The sequence below is a fragment of the Zalophus californianus genome, chromosome 10, assembly GCF_009762305.2.
Source record: "Zalophus californianus isolate mZalCal1 chromosome 10, mZalCal1.pri.v2, whole genome shotgun sequence".
In the NCBI taxonomy this organism is placed as follows: domain Eukaryota; kingdom Metazoa; phylum Chordata; class Mammalia; order Carnivora; family Otariidae; genus Zalophus; species Zalophus californianus.
This window is the reverse complement of record NC_045604.1, coordinates 78,754,336-78,766,417: the sequence shown is the minus strand read 5'-3', so window position 1 is coordinate 78,766,417 and position 12,082 is coordinate 78,754,336.

The following is a 12,082-nucleotide window of genomic DNA, read 5'->3' as shown; positions in this document are numbered from 1 at the left end:
GCCCCGCCCCTCAACATTATGGTGGAATCATGGACAAATATAATTGTATATATTTAAGGGGTACAATGTGATGATTTGATACACATTATGGAATGATTGTGTGGTAAGAATGCCTAAGATCTCCCCTCAGCGTTGTGCACGCATATGGTACTGAGTTGGAAACTGTCCTCTCATGTTGTGCATTAGATCCTCAGGACTTCCATCTTTTAACTGAAAGATTGTACCCTTTGACCTCCATCTCCCCATCTGCCCCTCCCCCCAGCTTCTGGCAACCACCATTCTATTCTCTGTTTCTATGCAACTCGCTCTTTTGTTTTAATTCCACATATAAGTGATACCATACAGTATTTGTCTTTTTCTGTGTGCTCTATTCCACTTAGCATAATGCGCTCCACCTTCATCCATGTTGCAAATGGCAGGATTTCCTTCTTCTGTATGGCTGAATAATATTCCAGCATGTGTGTGTGTGCGTGTGTACCACATTTTCTTTATCCACTCATCCACTGAAGGACACTGAAGTTGTCTCCATGTCTTGGCTATTATAAATAATGCTGCAGTGATGTAGGGACCCAGATATCACTTCAAGAGAGTGATTTCATTTCCTTCAGATCTATACCCAGAAGTGGGATTGCTGGATCCTACAGGAGTTCTATTTTTTATTTTTTGGGGACCCTCCATACTGTTTTCCGTACTGGCTGAACCAATTTACTTTCCCGCCAGCGGTGCACCAAAGCGTCTTTTCTCTACATCTTCACTGACCCTTTGTTATCTCTTGTCTTTGAAGACAGCCATCCTAACAGATGTGACGTGGTATCACACTGTGGTTTTGATTTGCATTTCCCTGATGATGAGTGATGTTGGGCACATTTTCGTCTACCTGTTGGCCATTTGTATTATCTGCTTTGGAAAAATGTCTGTTCAGGTCCTTAGCCCGTTTTTTAATTGGATTGTTTGCTTTTGTTTGCTGTTGGGTTGTATGAGTCCTTTATATATTTGGGATCCCATTCTGTAGATTGCTTTTCCACTTTATTGTTTCCTTTGCTGTGTATAAGCTCTTTAGTTTGATATAGTCCCCCTTGTTTATTTTAGCTTTTGTTGCCTGTGCTTTTGGTATCTCATACAAGAAATCATTGCCAAGACTAATGTCAAGGAGATTTGCTCCTAGGTTTTCTTCTAGAAGTTTTATGGTTTTAGATCTTGTGTTTAAGTCTTTGATCCATTTTGAGTTGATTTTTGCGAGTGGTGTAAGACAGGGGTCTGGTTTCATTCTTTTGCATCAGACACCCAGTTTACCGAATACCATTTATTTAAGATTTATTTATTTATTTTAGAGAGAGAAAGAGAGAGGGATAGCACAAGTGAGCCAGCGGAGCCCACTGATGCAGGGCTCACTATGCGGGACTCGATCCCAGGACACTGAGATCATAACCCAAGCTGAAATCAAGCGTCAGACACTCAACCGACTGAGACACCCAGTTGCCCCCCAGTAACATTTATTGAAGACACTTTTTTTTTTTCACTACTGGCTGTTCTTGTCGCCCTTGTCAAAAAAACTAGTCAACCATATATGGACTAGTCCCATTCTAACTCAGTAAGGCTTCATCTAAACTTAATTAATCACATCTGCAAAGACTCTTTTTCGAAATAAGGTCAGATTTGTAGTTTCCAAGAATTAGGACTTTAATATATTTGGCGGCGGGGGGCGGGGAGGACACACAAGTCCATCCATAACAAGGGCATTCAGACAACCAAAAAAGTGTATCAAGGTGTATGAATCTTCTGGGGCTTAATTTCTTCATGTAGTAGTACATAACTAAGATTGACCCATACTAGTTCACTTGTTTTAACTGTCCTGTCGTATTCCACTGGGTCAGCATACAGCTGCTCTCCTGTGGATGGCCTTTTGGGTGGTGTCCAGGCATCTGGAAGTGCTGTTTGGATGTTCTTGTGAATAGCTCTTGGTACACACATGCAGGATTTCCTCTGGGGTGTTTACCTAGAAATGGAATCACCAGGACTCAGAATATGTGAGTGTTCAACTTTAGGAGGCAGTAGCAAACAGCTTTCTAAAGTGGTTGTACTGGGGCGCCTGGGTGGCTCAGTCTTTAAGCGTCTGCCTTCAGGTCGGGTCATGATTCCAGGGTCCTGGGATCGAGCCCCGCATCGGGCTCCCTGCTCCGCGGGAAGCCCGCTTCTCCCTCTCCCACTCCCCCTGCTTGTGTTCCCTCTCTCGCTGTGTCTCTCTCTGTCAAATAAATAAATAAAATCTTTAAAAAAATAAAATAAAGTGGTTGTACTATTTACACTCCCACTGACACTGGGTATTATTAGATTTGAAAATGTTTGCCAATTGAGTGTAAAGCTGTTTCCAGTTGAGACCTTGATTTGCATTTCCTTGATCACTAATGATGCTGAACATCTTTCTCAACCTAAGGTCTAAACTAGATTCACCTATACTTTCTACTAAGGTTCTGAAGCTTTGTTTTGGATATTTGAGTTCCTAATCTATAATCAACATCAAGTTCTAAAGGATATTTACCTATAATTTCTACGAAAGATTTTTAAGTGGTTTTTGTTTGTTTTTGACATTTAAGCCTTTAATCCAGAGTTGATTTTTGTATACATGGTATGAGGTAGGGATTGGTCGTATAACCTTAGGGGCTTTTGTAGGGTGACAGGTGTATTTGGGGGACAGTGGGCAGGACATTAGACTGGCACTCTTGAGTATACTAGAAATTGCTCACTGGGTTTTGAGTTCAAATTCTGCTTCTCTTATGGATTGCCTGTGAGATCTTATGCTTCAGGTCTGTGAGCCTCCATTTCCTCATCTGTAAAATAGGAATTCCAGTGGATACTGCCCTTGGCTGGTTTGGAGATTCCAAGAGTTAAAGTGTGCAGAATGCTCCCCACATTGCTTGGTACATAGCATAAGAACACCGACTAGCGTTTATCGAGCACCTGCTATGTGCCAGGTAACTTGGCAAGCACTTTATATGTGTTATTAACTCATGGAACCCCTGGCAACTCCATGAAATAGATGTTTCCCCCCACCCTTTACAGATGAGGAAACGGAGTCTCAATAGGAGTGAGTAAATCCTCCAAGGGTACACACCTAGCATGCGGCAGAGGACTTGAACCCTGGCATCACCACCACACATCAAAGCCATCTCCTTCCCTTCCTAACAGCCTCCAGGATCCAGTCCCTGGGGAGTGGAATGGCTGTCTCTCCAGGAGGAAGTGTCTGAAGGTTGAAATGGAGGAGGGGTGGGCGGTGCAGTTGATCCTCCCCTCCCCGCCCCTCGATTCCCCTGGAGCCCCTGCCTTTGACTCTGAAGGTGGCGAGAGGCTGGTAGCAAAGTCCATCCATCCTCTTCCTCTAGGGCCGTCGGAAGCCACAGAGATGAATCACTGGCCGTAATGTTCCCCCCAGTGTCATCCGTTACCCACAGCTGCCCTCCTGGGCCTGGGTTGCCTTGGGGTCAGGCAGGAATTACTCCCAAGGCCCAGCTCTCAGGCGTTTTTCTCCACAGCTGAGCCCAAGCGCACACAGCTCTCTTCTCTAGATCCGAGGGCTGGGGGCTTCCCGCAAGAGGGGACACAGACTCCAGCATGTGCTGCTGGCCTGGGGTCCGCCGGCAGACAAAGGGCCCTGAGCTGCCCTTGAGCCCAGCTTTCTCACCTCCCAGTTACCTCTTCTGAGCCTATATTTCCTTATTTGTAAGATGGGAGTAACTAGCTCTTCCTTGCTGAAAGATGTAGAAATAATCCGCACAGGAGGCATGAGTAGACCGCAGCTGAGCTCGTTCACTAGAGTTACTATTATATTCACGCCTCCGGGGGTTGTGTCCCAGCCTGGCTGAGGGTATAAGGCTGGCATGTCTCCTAGAGGAGACAGACCCCCAGTGTACTGCCTGCAAAAAAGGACTTCTAATCAGCCAATACGTCCCCCCCTAGAAGCTTGTTCGGGATGATGAGTCATGGAATAACTTTATTGAACACCTACTGTGTGCCCTGCAAGCTTCCGTGGTGACCGACAGTTGTGTCCCTGTATCCACGGCACTTACGGTCCAGCACCCCCAGGAAACGCGGGGTCCTGCTAGGAGACCTCCTGGGGGGTCAGTCCTCAGCCAGGATGGGGCACGGGCTGGGGGCAGAGGGCTCCCAGGTCTGCCCCTGGGTGGGGTAGGGGCTCATGCACACCCATCCCTTAAAGCGTACAAAGTTCACATCCCCCACACCTGCCCATTGGAAGGCCCTGCCTGAGGGGCAGGGGTAAGCATGGAGCTGCTGGGATCATGCGGACTCATTTTTGTCTTATGGCATGTATTAGTTTCTTGCTACATAACAAACCACCCCAACCCTCAGCAGATGACATTTTTCCTCATAGCTTCTGTGGGTCCGGCATTCAGGAGGGGCTCTGCTGGTTGGTTCTGGCTCAGAGTCTCTCATGAGGTTGCAGACAAGATGCCAGCCAGGGCTGTGGTCACAGGAAGGCCTGACAGGCTGGAGGACCCATTTCCATGTGCCTCACTCGCCTGGCTGTGGGAGGGAGGCCTCTGCTCTTGAGCGTCCTCACAACTTGGCAGCTGGCTTCCCCCAGCCTGAGTGATTCCAGATGGGGAGCAAGAAGGACGCCTTGTATGAGCTCGTCACACAAGTCACCGTCCCTCATTCCCACTGTATTCTGTTCCCTGGAAGTGGGTCACTAAGGCCAGCCCATGCTCAGGGGGGCGGTTCCACTTTTTGAAGGAAGGGATGTCAAGGAATTTGTAGGTCTATTTTAAAATCCCCATATTGGGTGACCTTGGGCAAGTCCCTTCTGTGTGAGCCTCAGTCTCCTCATCTGTGAGATGGGGGTAATGAGTCATAGCCCCTACCTGGCAGGGCCTTTGGGAAGTTGAGACAAGAAGATACAAGTGCAGAGCCTGTCGTGTTAGTGACACCCCCAGTAAACCCAGGTGGTTGATACCACTGTGGGTATTTAAAGGGATTTATCCGGGACCAGCCCCTTTAAAAATAAATAAATAAAACAATCAAGTGGAGAGGGGGTATATGTTAAAATGATTGGCCATGAGTTGATGGTTGTGTGGAGGGGAAGGATGGTGTGTGGAGGCTCCCTTTATTATCATCTGTGACTTTGTATATATTTGAAATTTTCCATAAGAAGTTTTTTTAAAAAATGGTGTGAGCCCAATGTGCCCATTTTACAGATGGACAAACACCAGAAGCAGGCAGGAGGATTGGAGTATGAGTGGGGGTACGTAGGGCTGGACTGGGGCCCCACGTGTGTTTTGTTCATCCTCGGGAAGGGGCTCGTGCATGGACTCTGGGGCCTGCTTCCCTGCGTGAACCTGGGTGTGGAGAGGGATCTCCCCTGCCATCTGAGTCCCAGATCTCCAGCAACCCATCCGTCTGAGAGGACCTGGTGCCTAACTATTACGCCCATACCTGTGAGAGGCATCTTTTTTTAAAGATTTTATTTATTTTATTGTATTTATTTAGAGAGTGATCAAGTGCAGGGGGAGGGGCAGAGGGAGAGAGAGAGGGAGAGAGAATCCTAAGCAGACTCAACACTGAGTGCAGAACCCAATGCAGGTCTCAATCTCACAACCCTGAGATCATGACCTGAGCCGAAATCAGCAGTCGGACACTTAGCCAACTGAGCCACCCAGGTGTCCCTAGAGGCATCTTTTAAGTGTATAAATATTAATCTTGTTTTGACAAGGGGTATATTTTATTCTTTTTTATTTTAGATCTTTTTTTTTTTTCCAAAGAAGATACTTGTTCATGGTAAAATCAAAGGGACAAGCCAGGCTCCCTCCCTTCTGTCCTCCAGTCACTTCCTAAAGACAACTATTGAATTTCTTTATTCAACAGGTGTTTGTTGAACACCTACTATGTGCCAGACACTGTGCTAGGTGTGATGTCCACTAGAAATATGATATGAGCCCCGAATGAGAACCACACGTGAAATTTGAGATTTTTAAGGAGCCACATTTAAAAAACGTAGAAACAGGTGAAATTAATTTTAATAATGTATTTTCTGTAGCTTCATATATCCAAATCCAGGGTATGGAAGCGGTATAAAAATTATTGAGATAACTTACGTTGGTTTTTTTTTTGCACTGAACTAGTCTGCTCGGGCCGCCGCAACAAAATCCCACAGGGTGGGGGTTCAGACCACAGAAATGTCTGTTCTCACGGCTCTGTAGACAGTAAATCCGAGCTCGAGGTGCTGGCGGGGCGGGTTTCTCTTCCTCTTTCCTAATCTCTTCTTACAAGGATAGCAGGCAGATTCGGGCCCATCTTAACTGCCTCATTTTACCTTTTTTTTTTTTTAATATTTTATTTGTTTATTTGACAGAGAGAGAGAGAGATCACAAGTAGGCAGACGGGCAGAAGGACAGGGAGAAGCAGGCTCCCCACTGAGCAGGGAGCCTGATGTGGAGCTCGATCCCAGGACCCTGGGATCATGACCTGAGCTGAAGGCAGACACTTAAGCGACTGAGCCACCTAGGTGCCCCAGGATTTTATTTTTAAGTAATTTCCACACCCAGCATGGAACTTGAAGCCACAACCCCAAGATCCAAGAGTTGCATGCTCCACCGACTGAGCCAGACAGGCACCCTGACATATAACATATTAATTTCAGATATACAACATACTAATTTGATATTTGCATGTATTGCAAAATGATCAACGCAATAAGATTCCCTAACATCAGTCACCACACACACAGTTACAGATTTGCTTTTCTTGTGATGAGAGCTTTTAAGATCTATTCTCTTAGCAACTCTCAAATATACAAGACGGTATTATTAACTGTAGTCACCATGCTTTATATGACATCCCCAGGACTTACTTATCTTATAACTGGAAATTTGTACCTGTTGACCACCTTCACCCATCTCACCCCCTGCCCCACCCCTCCCCCCAGCTGTTCTTTGTTTGTGGCAACCCCCAGTCTGTTCTTTGTTTCTATGATTTAGTGTTTTTAGATTCTGCGTGTAAGTGAGGTCATACAGCATTTGTCTTTCTCTGTCTTATTTCACTTAGCATAATGCCCTCAGAGTTCCATCCATGTGGTTGCAGATGGCAGGATTTCTTTCTTTGCTTTATGGCTGAATGGTATTCCACTGTATACGTATACACCGCAACTTCTTTATCCATTCATCCATCGATGGACACTTAGGTTGTTTCCATGTCTTGGCTGTTGGAAATAGTGCTGCAATGAATCCATATCTTTTTGAGATAGTGATTTCATTTCCTTTGGATCTATACCCAGAGGTGGAATTGTTGGATCATGTGGTAGTTCTATTTTAATTTTTTTGAGAAACCTCCATACTGTTTTCCACAGTGGCTGAACCAATTTACATTCCCAACAGTGCAGGAGGGTTCCTGTTCTCCACATCCTCGCCAACACCTGTATCCTGTCTTTTTTGGAATAGCCATTCTGCAGGTGTGAGGTGATCCCTCATCGTGGTTTTGATTTGCATTTCCTTGGTGATTCGTGATATTGAGCACCTTTTCATGTACCTTGTACTTGTGTGCATACTTGGCAAGTACTTTCACAAACTTGGCCATCTGTATGTCTTCTTTGGAAAAATGTCTGTTCAGATCCTCTGCCCATTTTTAAATCACATGTTTTTTTTTTTTTTTTGCTATTGAGTTGTATGAATGAGAGATCCCCATTTTTAAAATTACAGATGGTAATATTCCATACATGCTGTTCTTTGCTTTTCTCATTTGAAAATAGATCTCAAAACTCGCTTCCCATCATCTTGCATAGATATGCCTTATTCTTTTTGATTTCTTGATTTTAAAGAATAATTTGAAACATATAAATGCATGGTGCTGCTGAGCTAGAATCACAGAACCTGGCATTTGTTGAGCGCTGACCGCCCTGAGCTCCGGTCACCTCATCCAGTCACCCCCACAATCCCACAAGTGGGTGCTTTTCCCCCCAAAAAATTCAAGTTCATGAGCTGCTTTTTTAAGAAGGTAGAAAATAAAAAACCACTAACTTTCAAGGAAATGTCAATTCCTGGATCATAGAACTGCCAGATGATAGGGTCTGCGAGACTTCCATGTCGAGATTAACAGAATAATAAAATACAAATGTATACTGTTATCATATTTCATTAATATGGAGTAGTATTATAATAGAGCAATATATGAGCAAGAATATAATATCATCAGGAGGAGCTGAGAACTGGGCTGGCTCCCAGTGGTTCCCTGTCGTTCCCACAGGAACTGAGACTGGGGCTGGTTCTGGGGCTGTGCTGTGGACACGGTACCAGAGCCCAAGGGTCCAGGCAGGACTCTGACCCCCTTGGATCTCACTCGAGGCAGGAAGAAGCTTCTAGAAGGGAAAGTGGTGCCAGGAATCAACCTGGAACTGGCCTACCGGCCTTCACATGTGAAATGAGAGATGGGTAGAGGGCACATTCCTATACCACAGCCCACCTTCTAAGCTCCAGAACCTTCTGGGCCCTGGGCCAGCTACTCTTTCCTGTTTGGGGGTAGGGGTGGTCGTTCTGAGCCAGCAGGCTCTGTCAGGACACCCTCGGGGCCTCTGCCAATGCTGGGATCCCAGGCAGTGTGCCTGCCCTGTCAGGGGCTCCCTGTAATTCTAGAATGGGCTGACGGGATGACCACAGTACCTGCCTCTGAGGTACAGCGAGGGTGTAGCTTACATGGGTAGCTGATACTGTTGTGAGCATCTTGAGCCCCGACAGGCCCTGTGTGACCCAGGGTGGGGCTTTGCCCAGAACCAGACTGCTCCTGTGGAACGAGCTCTTCAGGGAACGTTGTTCTGGGCTCTAAGCCACACAGGCTGTGGGTTCAGGCCTGACTGTGCCTCATCCCAGCTCTGACACCCACACCTCTCTGCGCCCCAGTTTCTCCATCTGTATGTAGCATAGGCTTGGTCCAGAGGCAGCCTGAGCCCTTGGGAAGAACTCTGGTCAACAGGGGCGTGCAAGAAACTGAGAATCATTTCTGAGTAGAGCTGGTAGCCCTGCAGTGCTCCCTGATTCCTGACGCACTGAGGAACCCCCACCTGCCCTGCGCTGGGACCCTGCCAGGCCCTGTCCCTGCCGCTCTGGCCCCCGAGGGAAGAGGTTGGGGCTGGCAAGCACGTCTCCAGCAGGTCCTGAACTGCCGGGCTGGGAGGCCAGAGCAAACTGAGCGGCTGAGGCAGGAAGGTGGCTCTTGGCTCCGAGTCTCCTAGGGCCTCTGCCTTTCCACCTGTCCTTGGTCCCTCTGACCCCTTCCTCCCTCCCCGCATTGCAGTGTGCATAGCCACAGCCACTCCTGTCTTCCCCGGTCTGGTCTTTGCACATGGGCTGCTCCCACAGCCTGCGGGCCCCCTCCCCAGCCTTTCAGGCCCCCCACCCATGGTCTAAGACTCTGCCCGGGAAGCCCTCCCTGAGCTCCTGCTCTGCAGGCCCCGTAAGAGTGGATTCTCAGGTAGTCCTTGCATGTATGTGTGAACATGTCTCTCTGGCCCCCAAACTCGGAGATACCAGGTGCGGTCCTGGGAGAAGCAGGGAAGAGAGGGTGCCCACCCCCGGGGCACTTGCGGTCTCTGGGGAGGCAGACGTTAAACATATACTTCTTTAATTACCCCATACAGCCCCTGAAGGAAAATACGGTGCCGTGAGAGTGTGTAATGGAGGGGATGCCACCCGGCCAGGGGTCTGAGAAGGTCCCCTGGATGTTTAAGCCTAATCTGAAAGCTGAGAAAGAACAACCAACCAGGCCAAAGGAATGACAGGTGCAAAGGCCCAGTGGTCATGGAAGACACAGAGGGGGACATGTGGGAGACGCCACAGACACACAGAGATCGGGGTGGGAGGTTGGGGGCAGAGGCGAGAGAGGGTGGCTGAACTGTACCCTCAGAGAAATGCGAGGGCACTAAAGGATTTGCCGTCCCCGGGGAAGATGGGACCCCAGTCAGATGTTAAAAACCATACCATGTTGGTCTGCCCTTATGGAAAACAGATCTGAGGGGCTGGGCCAACAGGGAGGAGGCTCCTACAGCCCCTGAGTCACTTGGACTGAGGCAGGGATGAAGAGATGTATTTGGAGGAGTTTTCACCAAGAGCTAGCGCCGCCTCCTCCCGTCCCCCAGGGCCAGGTGGGGACTGGCTTTGCAGAGAGGAGCAGGAGGACCCAGGGCCAGGCCTGGAACAAGGTCTGACAAGCCTCAGGTGCCTGGCTGCCCACCAGTCCCCAACCAAAGAAGAGTGTCGGGACCAGAGCCACGGGCCTGGGGACACAACGGGTGCTGACCATGTCCCCCCCCCCCCCGCCCCCCGGAAAACACATTCCAGGAGCCAATACCCTTCTCCCTCCCAGAAACAGGCACCCTTGGGAGGAGACTTGAGCCCTGCCCTGCCTGGGCACTGCTGGGCGACCCTCTCCGGGCAGGGAACCTCGCCTGCCTTCTGGCTGAGAGCCCACTGCTGTCCCCGGGCTTCCTTGGGGACCTGGGACTCCTTCTCAGGAAGCCCCTGCCCTTGCTCAGCCCAGCCCCACCCTAGAAGGTCCTTTCAGCCGTTCAGGAGACCCATGCCAAGTCCTGGGGACAGGTCGCCAACAGGAAGAGCTAACATTCTGGAGGAGGCGGCAGGGAATATGGAAGCCAATAAAGTCGTTGCGTGATAAATTTCAGAGAGGCCTCAATGCCCTAAGAAATGATGTGATGGGGACTAAAGGGGAGGGTGGGCTGGAGGCTGCGTGGAAGGGTCGGGGTGTGACAGCCCTTGAGGACATAGAACTGAAGCCTGAAGATGGATGAGAAGAGCATTCCAGGCAGGGGATCCGCCAGGGCCAAGTCTGGAGGTGGGAGCAAAGAGGCCAGGGAATGGGGAGGATGGTGGCTGTTGTGACCGTGACCCTGGAGGTTGGTGGGGGGCTTTCACTCCCTTAAGCCACCAGAATCTCCCTTCCCCTTCAGCCTGGAAACCCCCTCACCCGTAGTGCCCTGTTGCAGCCCTACCCAGGGTGTTTCCAGAGACTGCCCCTTTCCCCCTGTTACAGGTCCTCCCCTAGAGTGGGATTCCCCCAGGGCCTGAGCCGGAGCGGGGAACTCATGTTCACGGTGACGGCCACACGCGTGGACCTCCAATGGCGTGCCAGGCCTCAGCCCCTCAGCCCCTCACAGCCGGCGCGTTTTATGGATCAGAGACCCAGGCAGGCAGGAGGATTCGTTCAAGGCCACATGGTGCAGAAGGCAGGAGTCAGGATTTGAACCCAGCTCAGAGTCATCCCAGAGGTTTGCCCATTCTTGGCAGAGCCTCAGGACAGTTTTGTAATGGGAGGAGTTACGGATTCTCGTGCCCCTTTCCTACCCCTCCTTTCACTTACCCCGTAGGGGAAATGTCTCCCCCAGCTCCCCAGGGGCTGAGCCAGACACTGCAGAGCTGTTCCGAATCCTCCTTCACTGCTCCCTCTCTTCCAGGAGCTGGTGCCCCTCAATGGGCCTCGTGGCAGCTTTAACACCCACCCCGTAGGTGGTGGTTCTCTCTCCCTCTGCCTTGAGAAAAAGGGAGGACATTAAATTGTGGCAGGTTGTCATCGATCTAGAGAAAGCCACACTGAGGTCTGTGGGCACTTTTCTCTGAAGATATACCTCACATGATTGTAGTACGTGCAATGTGTCGACAAGCCTGGTGTTCCCAAGGAACACCGCAGGTCCTGCTGGTCAGCAAGCCTCCCCCCCGCCGCGCCCCCCAGAAGCTCCTGGAGGTGGTGGTCCTCACAGCCCATCCCATCCACCATAAGAGAAGTCATAAGAGGGCTCAGAGTCACCACCCTACCTTCCTTGGAGCAGTGCCCTGATTTGGGTAATATCCTAAAATCGATTGTGGTGATGGATACATAACTCCATGAATACACTAAAATCCATGAAACTGTACACTTTAAATGGATGGACTGCACGGTATATGAATTACATCTCAATCTGTTTAAAAAAAATCTCAGGTGTCCTGTGTCCTCCCCAACCCGGGGAGGTGGGGATCCAGATCTGCTCGGACAAATGAAAAGTAAAAAATGCCTTGTGAACAGTCAAATATTT